The sequence below is a fragment of the Cetorhinus maximus genome, chromosome 3 (genome assembly GCF_964194155.1).
Source record: "Cetorhinus maximus chromosome 3, sCetMax3.hap1.1, whole genome shotgun sequence".
In the NCBI taxonomy this organism is placed as follows: Eukaryota; Metazoa; Chordata; class Chondrichthyes; order Lamniformes; family Cetorhinidae; genus Cetorhinus; species Cetorhinus maximus.
The window spans coordinates 207,961,466-207,973,831 of NC_135881.1; positions in this window are offsets into that span (position 1 = coordinate 207,961,466).

The window sequence follows — 12,366 nt, forward strand, 5'->3', positions numbered from 1 at the left end:
CAACCAGTACAACACATAACACCACCACACAAAACTATATAACAACACCACAACACCACCACAACTGCACAACATAATACAACAACCACAACACATCAAACAACGCAACACCAGACCATAACACACGACACCATCACAAAAGCATCACAAAACAACACCACCAAAACACCAAATCAACACCACCACAACACAACAAGCACAACACAACAACCATCACAACACCACCACAACACCACCACAACACCAACACAACACAACGCCACCTCAGCACCACCACAACACCACACAATACAACTGTGCACAACTTTAGTAAGGCTGTATATATATATATCAATGTTTCTCTCTTGTAAGTTTTCTGTCTCTATCAGGCGATTCAATGCCATATTACTAAATATGATACTATTGATGAGTTGAGTGTGTACTTGTACAGACAATGCTGCTGCCACCCAAAGGTGAAGGCAAGTGTGAGTTACCTATAATTTTACATGTCTGTTTTCAATTGAGGCCATTAAGTAAAGACAGGTTTCTCAATGCAAATGAGAGCACCCATATGTCAACATCCACCATCCCAGAGATCCTTTATCTCCACAGTGCTCAATGAATAGTTTGATGTAATTGAAATGATAGGGTAGTGATTTTAAAGGTACTTTAAAGGATGAATGGCACGAGTTTAAACATAGTCACAAGAATGACAAACTCATACATCATGGAAAAGCATTATAAATCTTTATTCGATCTTATTCTACACATGGTATATTTTGCTTGCCCAAGCAGAAGCTTGCATTTAACATTCGAGTGAGAACTGGCACATGTCATGGACACTATAGGGAGAAAGGCGCTGTTACCGTGGGAACTAGATGTGGTTCAGCTAATTGCTCCCAAATATTACAAGGAAGAAATCTCCTAGATGTGGGGATCAAGTCTGGAATATGCATGGCTGATGTAAAACATTAACAGTATTTTTACTGTAACTGTAGACATTATCTTTAAGATGAACATATGCTGCTATGTCTATGTCATCTGCAATTGAAGGGAGAACATGCTGGGAAGAAGCAGTGACACACAATAAAGAGATATCTCAGCATCTCTACGTGTTACTTTCAATCTTATGGTTTCACTCTTCATGTCTAATTGCTGCAGGTATAGAGTATGATTCACCAAGTACGAACAAAATTATTGCTGTGGTGCTCCCAGGATAATGGGTGGAATCGTCCCCCAGGTTTGCATTTTTTACCCGCTGGCTGCAATGGCAGGTTTTCATGCCACATCATCCCAAACCTGCTGTATTAATTATGCATTCCCGGGATACAGGCCATTTCGATGGCGGGCGGGCTCTGATTCGCCTGCTACACCATCACCTCGCTGCTTCATCACGCCAGGCAGCACATTTAACGCCCAGCCACACTCAGTGCTTCCAGCCCAGGACTCCAGCAAAGAAGACATGGCCCCGAAAGGCAAGGAGACTGCAGCCCTTGGGTTCCTTTTGGATGCTGTGGAAGCCCACTGTAATGTCCTCTACACCCCCTCTGGCTGCAGGAGGGGCAGCTACATTACCACTCCGGCTTGGTAGGTGATGGCAGTGGTAATCAGTACCAATGCTGCACAGAAGAGGTTGGCCATCCAATGCCGATAAAGGATGAATGATCTCATCCGTGCAGCCAGGGTAAGGCAACCATACTCACACTCACCATCTTGAGGCCACTCGCACAGGTCAATATGTCCCCTCACATGCACCCTGGAATACCCTCCTTCCCCTGTACAGCACTCATCCTGCAGCCTCTCCCCTTGCCTGAGGCCACTTCTCCCCCTTCCCCAAGCAAGCCATTGAAAAGCCATCCACATGTGGCTGATCTGGTAGGTAGAGACCTGTCCGTGGTGCTGATGACTGTGAGTGCTGACCGAAGCAAGGTAGGCAAACAAACCCTGAAGTCCTGAGCCAGGTGCAGCCCGCCAGGTGTACGTCTTATATATGCTGTTGTGAAACTCTTTGGCGTGTTTTCCTGCTGATGTGGGTGGACGATCCAGCATGGCGGATGATTCCGGCGGGCTGGTCTTATTGCTGATGTGTTACAATGAGTTTCCCAACACCCGAGGGTGGGGAATGCGGCCCCCTATCGGCGGGGGGAGCGGACAATCGCAAACTGGTTTCACAACATCGTGAAACTGATTTTTGGCCTACTCGCTATATTGTCCGCTCGCGCCACCGAACACACCCGACGTTGGCTGGCAGGGAAAATCCCGGTCAATGTCTTAGAAAAGTAGTGGGTATTCTGGGGAGCCCAGTTTGCTCGTAGTTTCTCCCTGTTGTTGTTACGAATGTAAAACCTCAATGCCTGGGATTGAAAGTGGGAGGAAAGGCCGTGGGCCTGAATTTCATTTTGATCCTCAGTGAAAATCCAGCCCATTGTATAATCTGGCCAGTTTATAAGGTGAAAACTATTCTATTATTGGAAGAGGAAATGAGGTCTGGTCAGAATCTCTTGGAACATTTTGAACCTTGAGTCTACCTGCAGGTCTCCAAGGGATGTTAGATTAGTAATAATGCTGATCAACCTACATAACACCCGGTTAATGCTTAGATTCAGATATGACTCTTCTTCAGGACACAGTTCTGAAGTGTCATCTTCGACTTGAAACATTGACTCTGTTTCTCTCTCCACAGATCCTGATGGAACCGTTGAGTTTTTCCAGCACTTTTTTTAAATTTCAGATTCCCGGCACCCGCAGTATTTTCGACAAGCCTCTGTTGAAGCTATAACGCTGGCTGAACTGTAGAGTGCAGGAAACTACGTGAGTATTTTAAGCACCCAGTAAAAGACAGCACATTAACAGTCTGGAACAATTGAATGGTCTTTTGAAAAAAATTAGTACAAGAGTAATTAATGTGCCATTTTATTAATTTGAGTGACTGGTGTTTGGACTTGGTGAAAAACATGTGATAAGGTGAATGCTGGCACACAGATGCTGCTCACACACCTCTTGCATTTTTCCAGCAGTTTTAATGACCATCTCCATGTTCACTGATATTATGAAGCAGCGTGAAATATAACCATTTAACTCTCTTCATTTGTGTCTTTCCTTCTGTTTAAAACTGACTCTCTCGCTCTCTTTGTATACCCTATTCTCTTTGGCTTTCTCTCTCATTCTGTCTATCCATCCCTCTATGCACTCGCCTCTATCTTTATTTCTGAATGCCCATTTCTCTTGGTGTGACTCTTTCCCTCACTTCTCCCTTTCTCTGTGCACATCTCCATCTTTCTTTCTGTCCCTCAGCTAATCGTTTCATTCTAACATCCCTTGGAGACCTGCAGGTAGATTCAATGTTCAAAATACCCCAAGAGATGCTGACCAGACCTCATTTCCTCTTCCGATAACAGGGTAGTTTTCACCTTATAAACTGCCCAAATTATACAATGGGCTGGATTTTCACTGATTCCGTGATTTCCAACCCCATGCCCGGACTTTCCGATATTCAGGGTTCCCTTTTAAGGGCGCAGGCTGGTGCGGGTCAAAAGCCCACACCCTGTAATTTTGACCTGGCCAGTTCCATTGTGGGGATAGGCAGGACATAGCCCGACACAATTTTCATGGAGTTGGGCCAGATTATCAAAGACTTGTGGTTCACAGCCCCTCAGAGGTGTTGTGAACTATAATCTGCATGAGGGAACCTTTTAAAAGGTAAATTCAAAAGGTCCTCCTCATGTCCCACATGCCAAGGTATGCTCCCTCCATTCAATCAACTCCTCTGGTCCTCAAGCCCTGATAACAATCTATGGCACTTCCATGTCCATTCACCCACTATACACTCTATGGAAGAAATGAACCCTATAGCGACAGTAGGATATGTAACTAAAGCTCTAAAAAACTATCATTCGTTGTTAACACTTCACTTCCTTAAATACAGACTCCTTTTTACCACAGCCGAAGAAAAGTATGTCATCCAGACCCTTTAAAGTATCCATAGCAGAAACTGCAAGCATTTAAAACCTTTTTATCTTGTGTAAATAAGCATTTTGAAATTGACAGCATAGACCAGGGAGCCTCAGCTGTTACAAGCAATGTTTTCACTGGGGCTAAGGTGTTTCAGCAGGCTAATGGATTTGTGGGCTCCCAGCCAAGCCTCATTATGTATTCTTTGCTGACAGCCCAGACAAATCCATTAAAGTACTTAAACACCTGAACTTAAGAGAGAACTGTGGCACACTTCCTGGTGGCCCCAACAGAAGTAAATAAGTTTAAGATAAGATAAGGTATAAGAGAATTCTTGGGGTAAGTCAGAAGCAAAACTAAGTGCATAACATTTGTAGTTATAAATCATATTTTTAAGTTAATAGTGCTTGTTTTGCTTAAGTCTTTTATATACAATAAAGTTTGTATTTCTTTGTTTAAAAATATAACTTGTTTTATTGTTTAAAACATGGTGTTCGGACTTCTCTTTAAGTGTTAATGGTCCCTTATAGGATCATCACATGCAACACTTTCAAACACAATATCTGAATTGTGAGGGATTTTCACCAGATAGAAAACATTTTATTAAATGTGTAGATAAATGGAACCTGGATACATATTAGTTCAATGGTTTCCACCTGTATGAAACCATAAGTCACTGTCATTGTGAATGAAATATTACGTTGATGGAAGTTTTGCAATGGAACAGCACTGCTAGGAGGGTGACACAGCTCTTGGGTATCGCCCATTTTGTGATGTGACATCCTGGGGCCCAGAAATAGTATGTGAACATTAATGTGCTCAAATTGGGCAGTAAAGCAATTAAGAGGTAAGATTGGGTATTTAAGAAGGACTTTCACTATGCTGGGTGTCTGGTTAGCTTAGATGGCTAGTGTGTGGTTCAGAATAACAGCAACAATGTGGGTTCGATTCTGAAATAGACTTGGGACCTGCCACCTCACCCTGCCACTGAGAGGGGAAGGCAATGGCAAACCACCATTGACAAAAGCTGTTAAGAAAACAGCTCAGGTTGAAGCATCAGCAGACAGAGAGCCAAGGACCTGCCTGTGAGCATGACTCACACGAATGAATGAATTTCACAACGTGACATCCCTCCCAATATGAAATAGAAACCAAAGGAAAGAATTGCACAGAGGAATCTAAGAGACTTCATTGCAAGATTTAAATAAAAACATTTTTTCCACTTTCTAGGCTTTTGGTCTCTATGGAAATGGTGCTTAATGCTCCACTAACTTTGTTTCAGAATAAATGCCCCCATTAAAATCACGAACAAAGGAATGCCGTCCAATATTGTTGAACTTCTCTGTGATATTACAAGCAATAATTTCCTCACCTCTCTTCTTTTTGTCTTTAAAACTTTAGTTTTTTACCCTCCATTCCTGCAACCTCAGGAGTTGCATTTTGCCCCTTTCCACCGGCACTATCAGGAGAAAAAAACAAAAAGCTACTGCGGATGCTGGAAATCCAAAACAAAAACAGAATTACCTGGAAAAACTCAGCAGGTCTGGCAGCATCGGTGGAGAAGAAAAGTGTTGAAGGGTCATGAGGACTCGAAACGTCAACTCTTTTCTTCTCCGCCGATGCTGCCAGACCTGCTGAGTTTTTCCAGGTAATACTATCAGGAGAATGTTGTTTGGCCAGTAAAAAAAAAACATTGAAGAACAACAAGTGCTGAAGCCTGAAATAACTCTGGAAGATGCTGGAAACACATAACTCCGTAAATAAAGACAAGTTCATTTTTTTCATAAAACTCAAAGTAAACTTCTGAACCTAGAAATCTGATGAGGCTATTTCTCAGGTATAAAGCAGACACAAAACAGTTAAACATGGCGGGACGTGTTTGCATGCATATTTTGAGCATCACAAGAGGCATCTGGGGCCCACACCTGACACAAGCGCTATGGCATCTGGCACATGCAAGTGGGCAGCATCATACCTGTCGGAAGCTCCTGATGCAAAATAGACCTTCCTGAATGCACCTGTCGATGCTAGGAAAATGAGGCCTGCATGCAGCCTACCAACAAGTCCTTAAAGAGTCCACTGGCAACTGCCTCCTAAGAGTATGGTTTTGGTTTTTTTTACTTACCTTATCTTGAAGCTAGATGAAGAACTCCTGCTTCACCTGACTCCTGATTATCACTGTGGTCTGTTGCTACCCACCAATCTCCTGATTGCCTCCCTGCGCCCCTCTGCTCTTCACCTCCCACCCCTACTTCATAGACTCTCTTCATACTTGTAACCATCTTTGTGTCTCCTGTGATGGGCTACCTATCTGTAGGATTGCGATTGCTGCAGACAGTTCACCGATAAAGAATAAATGATAAACGATGGAGGACCGATTTCTGGTCGCCCTGTCCCTGAATTATTCAGTCACATGCAACACCTGGATCAGTCCCTGATTCTTGCCCAATTCAATTTCTAGACCGAAATGCCCTTCAGCTGTGACATGCTGGTGAAATGAGATATTGTCAGGTGTGATACTATGCAGCATCACCAGAAAGGACAGAGAATGACATTTAATTACGTAGTTAACACCGTTCCAGCATTTTTAAATCAGCAATGTATACATTGAATATATAATCCTATATAATAATAAAGAACACTTTAATTCATGGGTACGACAAAAAGCACAAAATTGTTCAAACAGTATCAGTTTCCTTATTTTTATAAGAAAACTCTCAGGATAAGAAAAAAGCTGTGGGATTAGGTTTGATTTAAGGCTGTCTACACATTCTCTCCACAATACAGCAGTATACATAGTTTCAAGGAAATTGCTGATTATTCAAGCAATAATTCCAATCGTTGAACATAGGCAGCTGTACTAATGAAACAGCACAACTACAGAGAAACTGGCCTATACTTTTAAAGTACTATAATACAAGGGGATAAAAGTCATGCTTTGGTTATACAAAGCCTTGGTTAGCACCATATTTTAGGAGGGATATTTGGCCATGGAGGGAATTTGGCATAGTTTTACCAGAATGATACTTGGACTTCAAAGGTTAAATTACGAGGCGAGATTACACAAACTAAATGTTGTATTTCCTGGAATTTGTAAATTTAAGGGTAGATTTGACTGCAGTTTTCAGGACATTAAACGATACAGATGGGGTGGAAGGAGAGAAACTATTTCCTCTGGTTGGGGAGATGAGGGGTGAGATTATACCTCACTCAAAACCCATTTGCTTAAACAGAGTTAAAATCAGACCTCTAGAATGAGGGACTGTTGTGTAAAACGTAGGGTTAGACCTTTCAGGAGTGAAATTAGAAAACGTTTCAACACACAAAGGGTGGTAGAAATTTGGAACTCATTTAGGCAATTGGCAATTGATTTTAGATCTATAGGGAGAATTTTCCCCCTGTCAGGGGGGTTATGTGGGGGCGGGCGGGGGTGGGCGCAGACCTGATCGGTGCCCCCGATTGGGTCCCCGCTGCCATTTTACGTGGGCGGGCCAATTAAGGCTCGCCCAGCGTGAGGTGCACAGAGCTGCCTCAGGGAAATTAGTTTAAGTTCCAAAAATTTTAATAAAGAAAAGAAAAAAAAGTTAAGACACGTCCCCTCATGCGACAGTGCCACATGAGCTGGGACATGTCAATTACTTTTTATAAAAGTTTTTATTCAATTTATAAACACTTCATGAAACCTCATCCTGCCCGTGGATGAGGTTCTAGGAAAAATGCAAAGGGAACCTGTGCTCTTCGCCTGCCCAACAACCTTAAGGTTGGACGGGCGGCTCAGCTTATTAGTTTAATTGATATTTAAATGGTCTTAATAGGCCTTTGACAGTTCGGCCAGCACGCAGCTGAGTCAGCTGTGCGCCCGACAAACTGAAAATCTAAATGATGCACGGTGATGTCGGGAAGCACACCCAACATCACCACACGTCATTTTACACCTTGGCGAGCGGGCCCCACCCCCGCTTGCCGAGCCGAAGATTCAGGCCATATGTCACAGATTGACCATGGTCTCCTTGAATGGTGGAACAGGGTCGAAAGGCTAAATGGCCTCCTTCTGATCCTATGAAGTACAGCATTTCTTTGACTAAACTCCTGCAGCAATTTTGGACTGATCAGCAAGCTGACTAAATGATAGCAACAACTACACGTCTTTTTAAGCAATGAAGTCATTTGAAGATGAACCAAATTATTTTTTTTGATTTCCCGAAGCTTATCTTTCATCCTCTATAGGAGGAATTTTCCCCTCAGTGCGCTAAGTGCGATGAGTGAAAATCAGTGTTTTCCTGCAGGCCGCAATGACGGGTTTTCCTGCCTTATTGTCTGTTTCCCGCCTCATTGAATATGCGACATCAGGTACCTCCTTAGGCACAAGCAGTTCAGTGTTATCCAATCCGACAGAGACATCTGGTATTTCTATCCTTGGTTGATCAATCACAACAGGGACCACAATGGTTACAGGTGGAACATCGGTTTGTTGGGGTATCTCCCTTCTTCTCAAATGATCCATGTGTTTACTGATGATCCAGCCCTCCACTTCTATGTGGTATGACAACTGTCTGGTCACAGAAACTATTACAGCAGGTAACCAACTCAATCCACCACTGAAGTTTCATAGAAATACTGTTTCACCGACAGTAAATTCTCACTCTCAACTGTGCAAATCATGGGTCACTTTTTGATTCCCTTGACTGTTCTCTACCTTTCCCTCCAAATTGGGAAGTACCAGGCTTAATCTCGTATGAAAATGACGCTTTGTAAGTAATTGTGAAGGTGTTGAACCTGTAGTAGTGTGGGGGGGGTCATTCTATAGTGAAACATGAAAGTTTAGTCTCCATTGATCCGATAATTTTATCATCCCAACTTTAAAAGTTTGTACTCTTTACTCGGCCAATCCGTTAGATGACGGATGATGCGGTGCTGTCTTTACATGTTTGATACCATTTAGGCTCACAAACCTTTGAAATTCAGCACTGGTAAATGCAGTACCATTGTCTGAGACTGACTTCTGGCAATCCATGTATAGAAAAACCTTGGTGTAACCTTTCTATAGTTGCACCTGATGTTGGCAATCTAACCTTGTACAAGTCTAACCATTTGGAATGTACATCAATTATTGATAGAAACATGGTGCCTGGAAATGGACCCACATAATCTACATGCAGTCTCACCCAGGGTCGGCCAGGCCATTCCCACGGATGCAGTGGGGCTGCAGCAGGCAACTTCTGTAGCTGCTGGCACTGGAGACTGTGTTTAACCATTCTTTCTATATCACTGTCTATACCTGGCCACCAGATGTAGCTCCTTGCAAACATCTTTATTTTGAAAATTCCAGGATGTGCGCTATGTAACTCAGTTAAGGGCGGTTCCCTTCCTTTTGGAGGAACAACGGCTCATGCCCCCATAATAGGGATGCCATCCTGACTACTCAACTTATTCATTCAAGTGAAGAATGGTTTCAATTCTTCGGGGACTTGTTCTCGCACTCTAGACAAGACTGGATCACGATTCATCCAGTTTCTAGCGCAGACTGGTGAAGAAACCAGGAAATTCACCGCTAACAAGATCTTTTGGGGAGTTGGAGCATGTTCAATGCTCTCCTGCAAAGGAAGGTGACTTAGGGCATGTGCATTGGCTATATGCATCCCTGGTCTATGCATAAAAATATATTCAAGAAAGCTCACCATCACCTTCTCAAGGGCTCAAGGGATGGGCAATAAATGCTGGCACAGCCAGCGAAGCCCCACATCCCATAAATGAATAAAAATCAAAATCATATGCTGATAAAATCAAAGCCCATCTTTGAATTCTTGCAGAAGCTATGGGAAGGTAACTTTTTCTTTGCTAAACAGGCCCAAGAGCAGTTTGTGATCAGATACTATAGTAAAGTGTCAGCAATGTACATACTGACAGAATTTTTTAACTCCAAAAATAATCGATAATCTTTATTTCTCGATTTGTGATTAACTCTTCACAGCCGTGGAGAGGGTTCTGGATACATAGCCTATTGGTCTTTCTGAACTTTCGTTCATCTTGTGAGATAGTGCCTCTCCCATGTCATAGAGGAAATGCATTGCCAGTTAGTACCAATTCTTTTATTGGGGCATAGTGTACTAAGTTTGAAGAGTGCAAGAGCTGTTTAACTTTCCTGAAGGCTTACTCTTGCGGTGACTTCCAAGACCGATGTTGGTTTTTCTTTAATAATGAGTGTAGTGGGGCTAGGACCATTGATAAGTTGGGTAGGAATCAACCATAGTAATTTACCATACCCAAGAATGAGTTGAGCTCTGAGACATTTGTAAATGAGGGTACCTCCTTAATAGCTTTGACTTTTTCTTTTACCGGGCGTAACCCTTGGCATCCAGCCGGTGGCCCAAGTAAACAACTTCACTTGCCTGAAAGGTACTTTTTTCCTTTCTCAAGCACACCCCTGCTTCCAAGGATCATTTTAAGACGTTTTCCAAGTTAGCCAAGTGCTCTGCTTCTGTTAACCCAGTTATTAGGACGTGGCCCAGGTAGACCACGGCTTGAGGTAGTCCTTGCAGCAAGCTCTCCATCGTCCTCTGGAAGATCACGCAGGCTGAAGGAACACTGAAAGGCAGGCGCGTGTACTGATGCAACCCTTTGTGCGTGTTTATGGTTACAAATCCTCTGGATGTATCATCCAGGTCCAGCTGCTGATATGGGTAACTCACATCTAATTTAGTGTACGTTCTCCCTCCTGCTAATTGGCATACGGATCCTCGATTCTGGGGATAGGGTGCTTGTCCAACTTGGCAGCCTTGTTTACTGTTAACTTACAATCCCCACAGATACGGATGGTCTGATCCTGTTTCAAGATATGGTTTATGGGTGTTGCCCATTCCGAAAATTGAACCAGCTGAATAAACCCAGCTTCTCTAAATGGTATAATTCGCTGTCAACCTTCTTTCTCAGGGCATAAGGTGCAGGCCTGGCTTTAAAAAAAAAGAGGTTTTGCGTCAGAGTCAGAATAGATCTTAGCCTGCAGGCCATTGAATTTCCCAAGTTCCTCTCGAAAAACCTTGTCCTATTTCTTTAGCAACTCTGTAGTCCTCAAGCTCTCAGCTGGAAAATTTCAGACCTATTTAGTTTAATTTCTTTTCGGCAATCCTGTCCTAGAAAGCTTGTTTCTTCACCTTCCACTACAAGCACTGGGAGCTGTGCTGTCTGGTGCTTGTAATAAACAGGTGCAATGGTAATACCTTTCACTTATATGACTTCACCAGTATACATTTTCAATTTAGCTGAAGCCTGCTTCACATTCAATTGTTGAATACACTTGTTTAAATATTTGAATGTGTTCTCCCCAACTACAGTGGTTAATAGAATGGTATCCAGTTCCATCATCAAAGGTTTTCCATTGACCTGCAGAGTAACCGTGATTGGCACTGGTTTCTGGTTCTTCCACATTATGTACTTTGATCAGTTTAGTTTGCTGCCTGGGAGTCTGTCTCAGTCTTGCTTTACATTGCTTCAGTATGTGCCCTCTTTTACGACAATAATGGCACTCCACCTCTTTAAAACAGCAAGTTTCAGGGATATTGTTAGTTTCACATCAATTACAATTCATTTTCAGATTTGCTTCTGAGCCTGTCTCCTGTAGATTTTTAAAATTTTCAGGTAGCAGGGACTGTCTCCCGCTTCATGGCTGATTCCCTGGTTTTCACGCCCGATGCTCTGTTCCATGCTTCCATCAAGATCTACAGCTAGACCAAAACTCCAACCTAAGGTTCCCCGCACTTAATGCTGATTTGTTCACACTGTCACGTGATATTACAAAGTATAATAAGTCTTAAAGTTGCATTCACTACATTCTTTAAAGCTACAGTTACTACAGCCCATTCCTCAGATCATTCTCAACATCAGTGATGACTAGACCTTAGTGTTAACTGTGCTTGTGGAAGGAACCTCGTTGACATGCCTTGCAGGTTCATGTGATGTTTATTCTTGGCTGTGTAAGACTGAGGCAGAGGTGTTCTCCTATCTATTCTGCATGCTTGAAAGGTGTAGTGTACAAGGAGAGATGTGTTTACACATGGAGAAGAGTCATATACCGTGTAACTCCATGTGGTCTCTGTCATCTAGCAGAGTTTTTATGCGATGAGCCCACATTCAGCACCTGTGAGCACTGCTGTCAGTCAATCACAGTTCCACTTTCAGAGTGTACACCTGCTAAGCTCAGCAATAAGTGGGAGGTGCTGCAGCTCTGCCCCTCTCATCCACATTATTGACCTGCTGCTTGACCTACAACCTCGATTGTTTCTCAGCCTGTAATTGTCTGTATTACGGCTACAAGTCTCTCTTCACAATGTTGGGACACAGCGCTGAGCATCCCATCACCTAAACACTTGCTGAGATGTGTGACACTAATTGCAAATTAGTGGTCTTTGGCGGTCAATAGAGCCTTTGAGCATGCTCTGG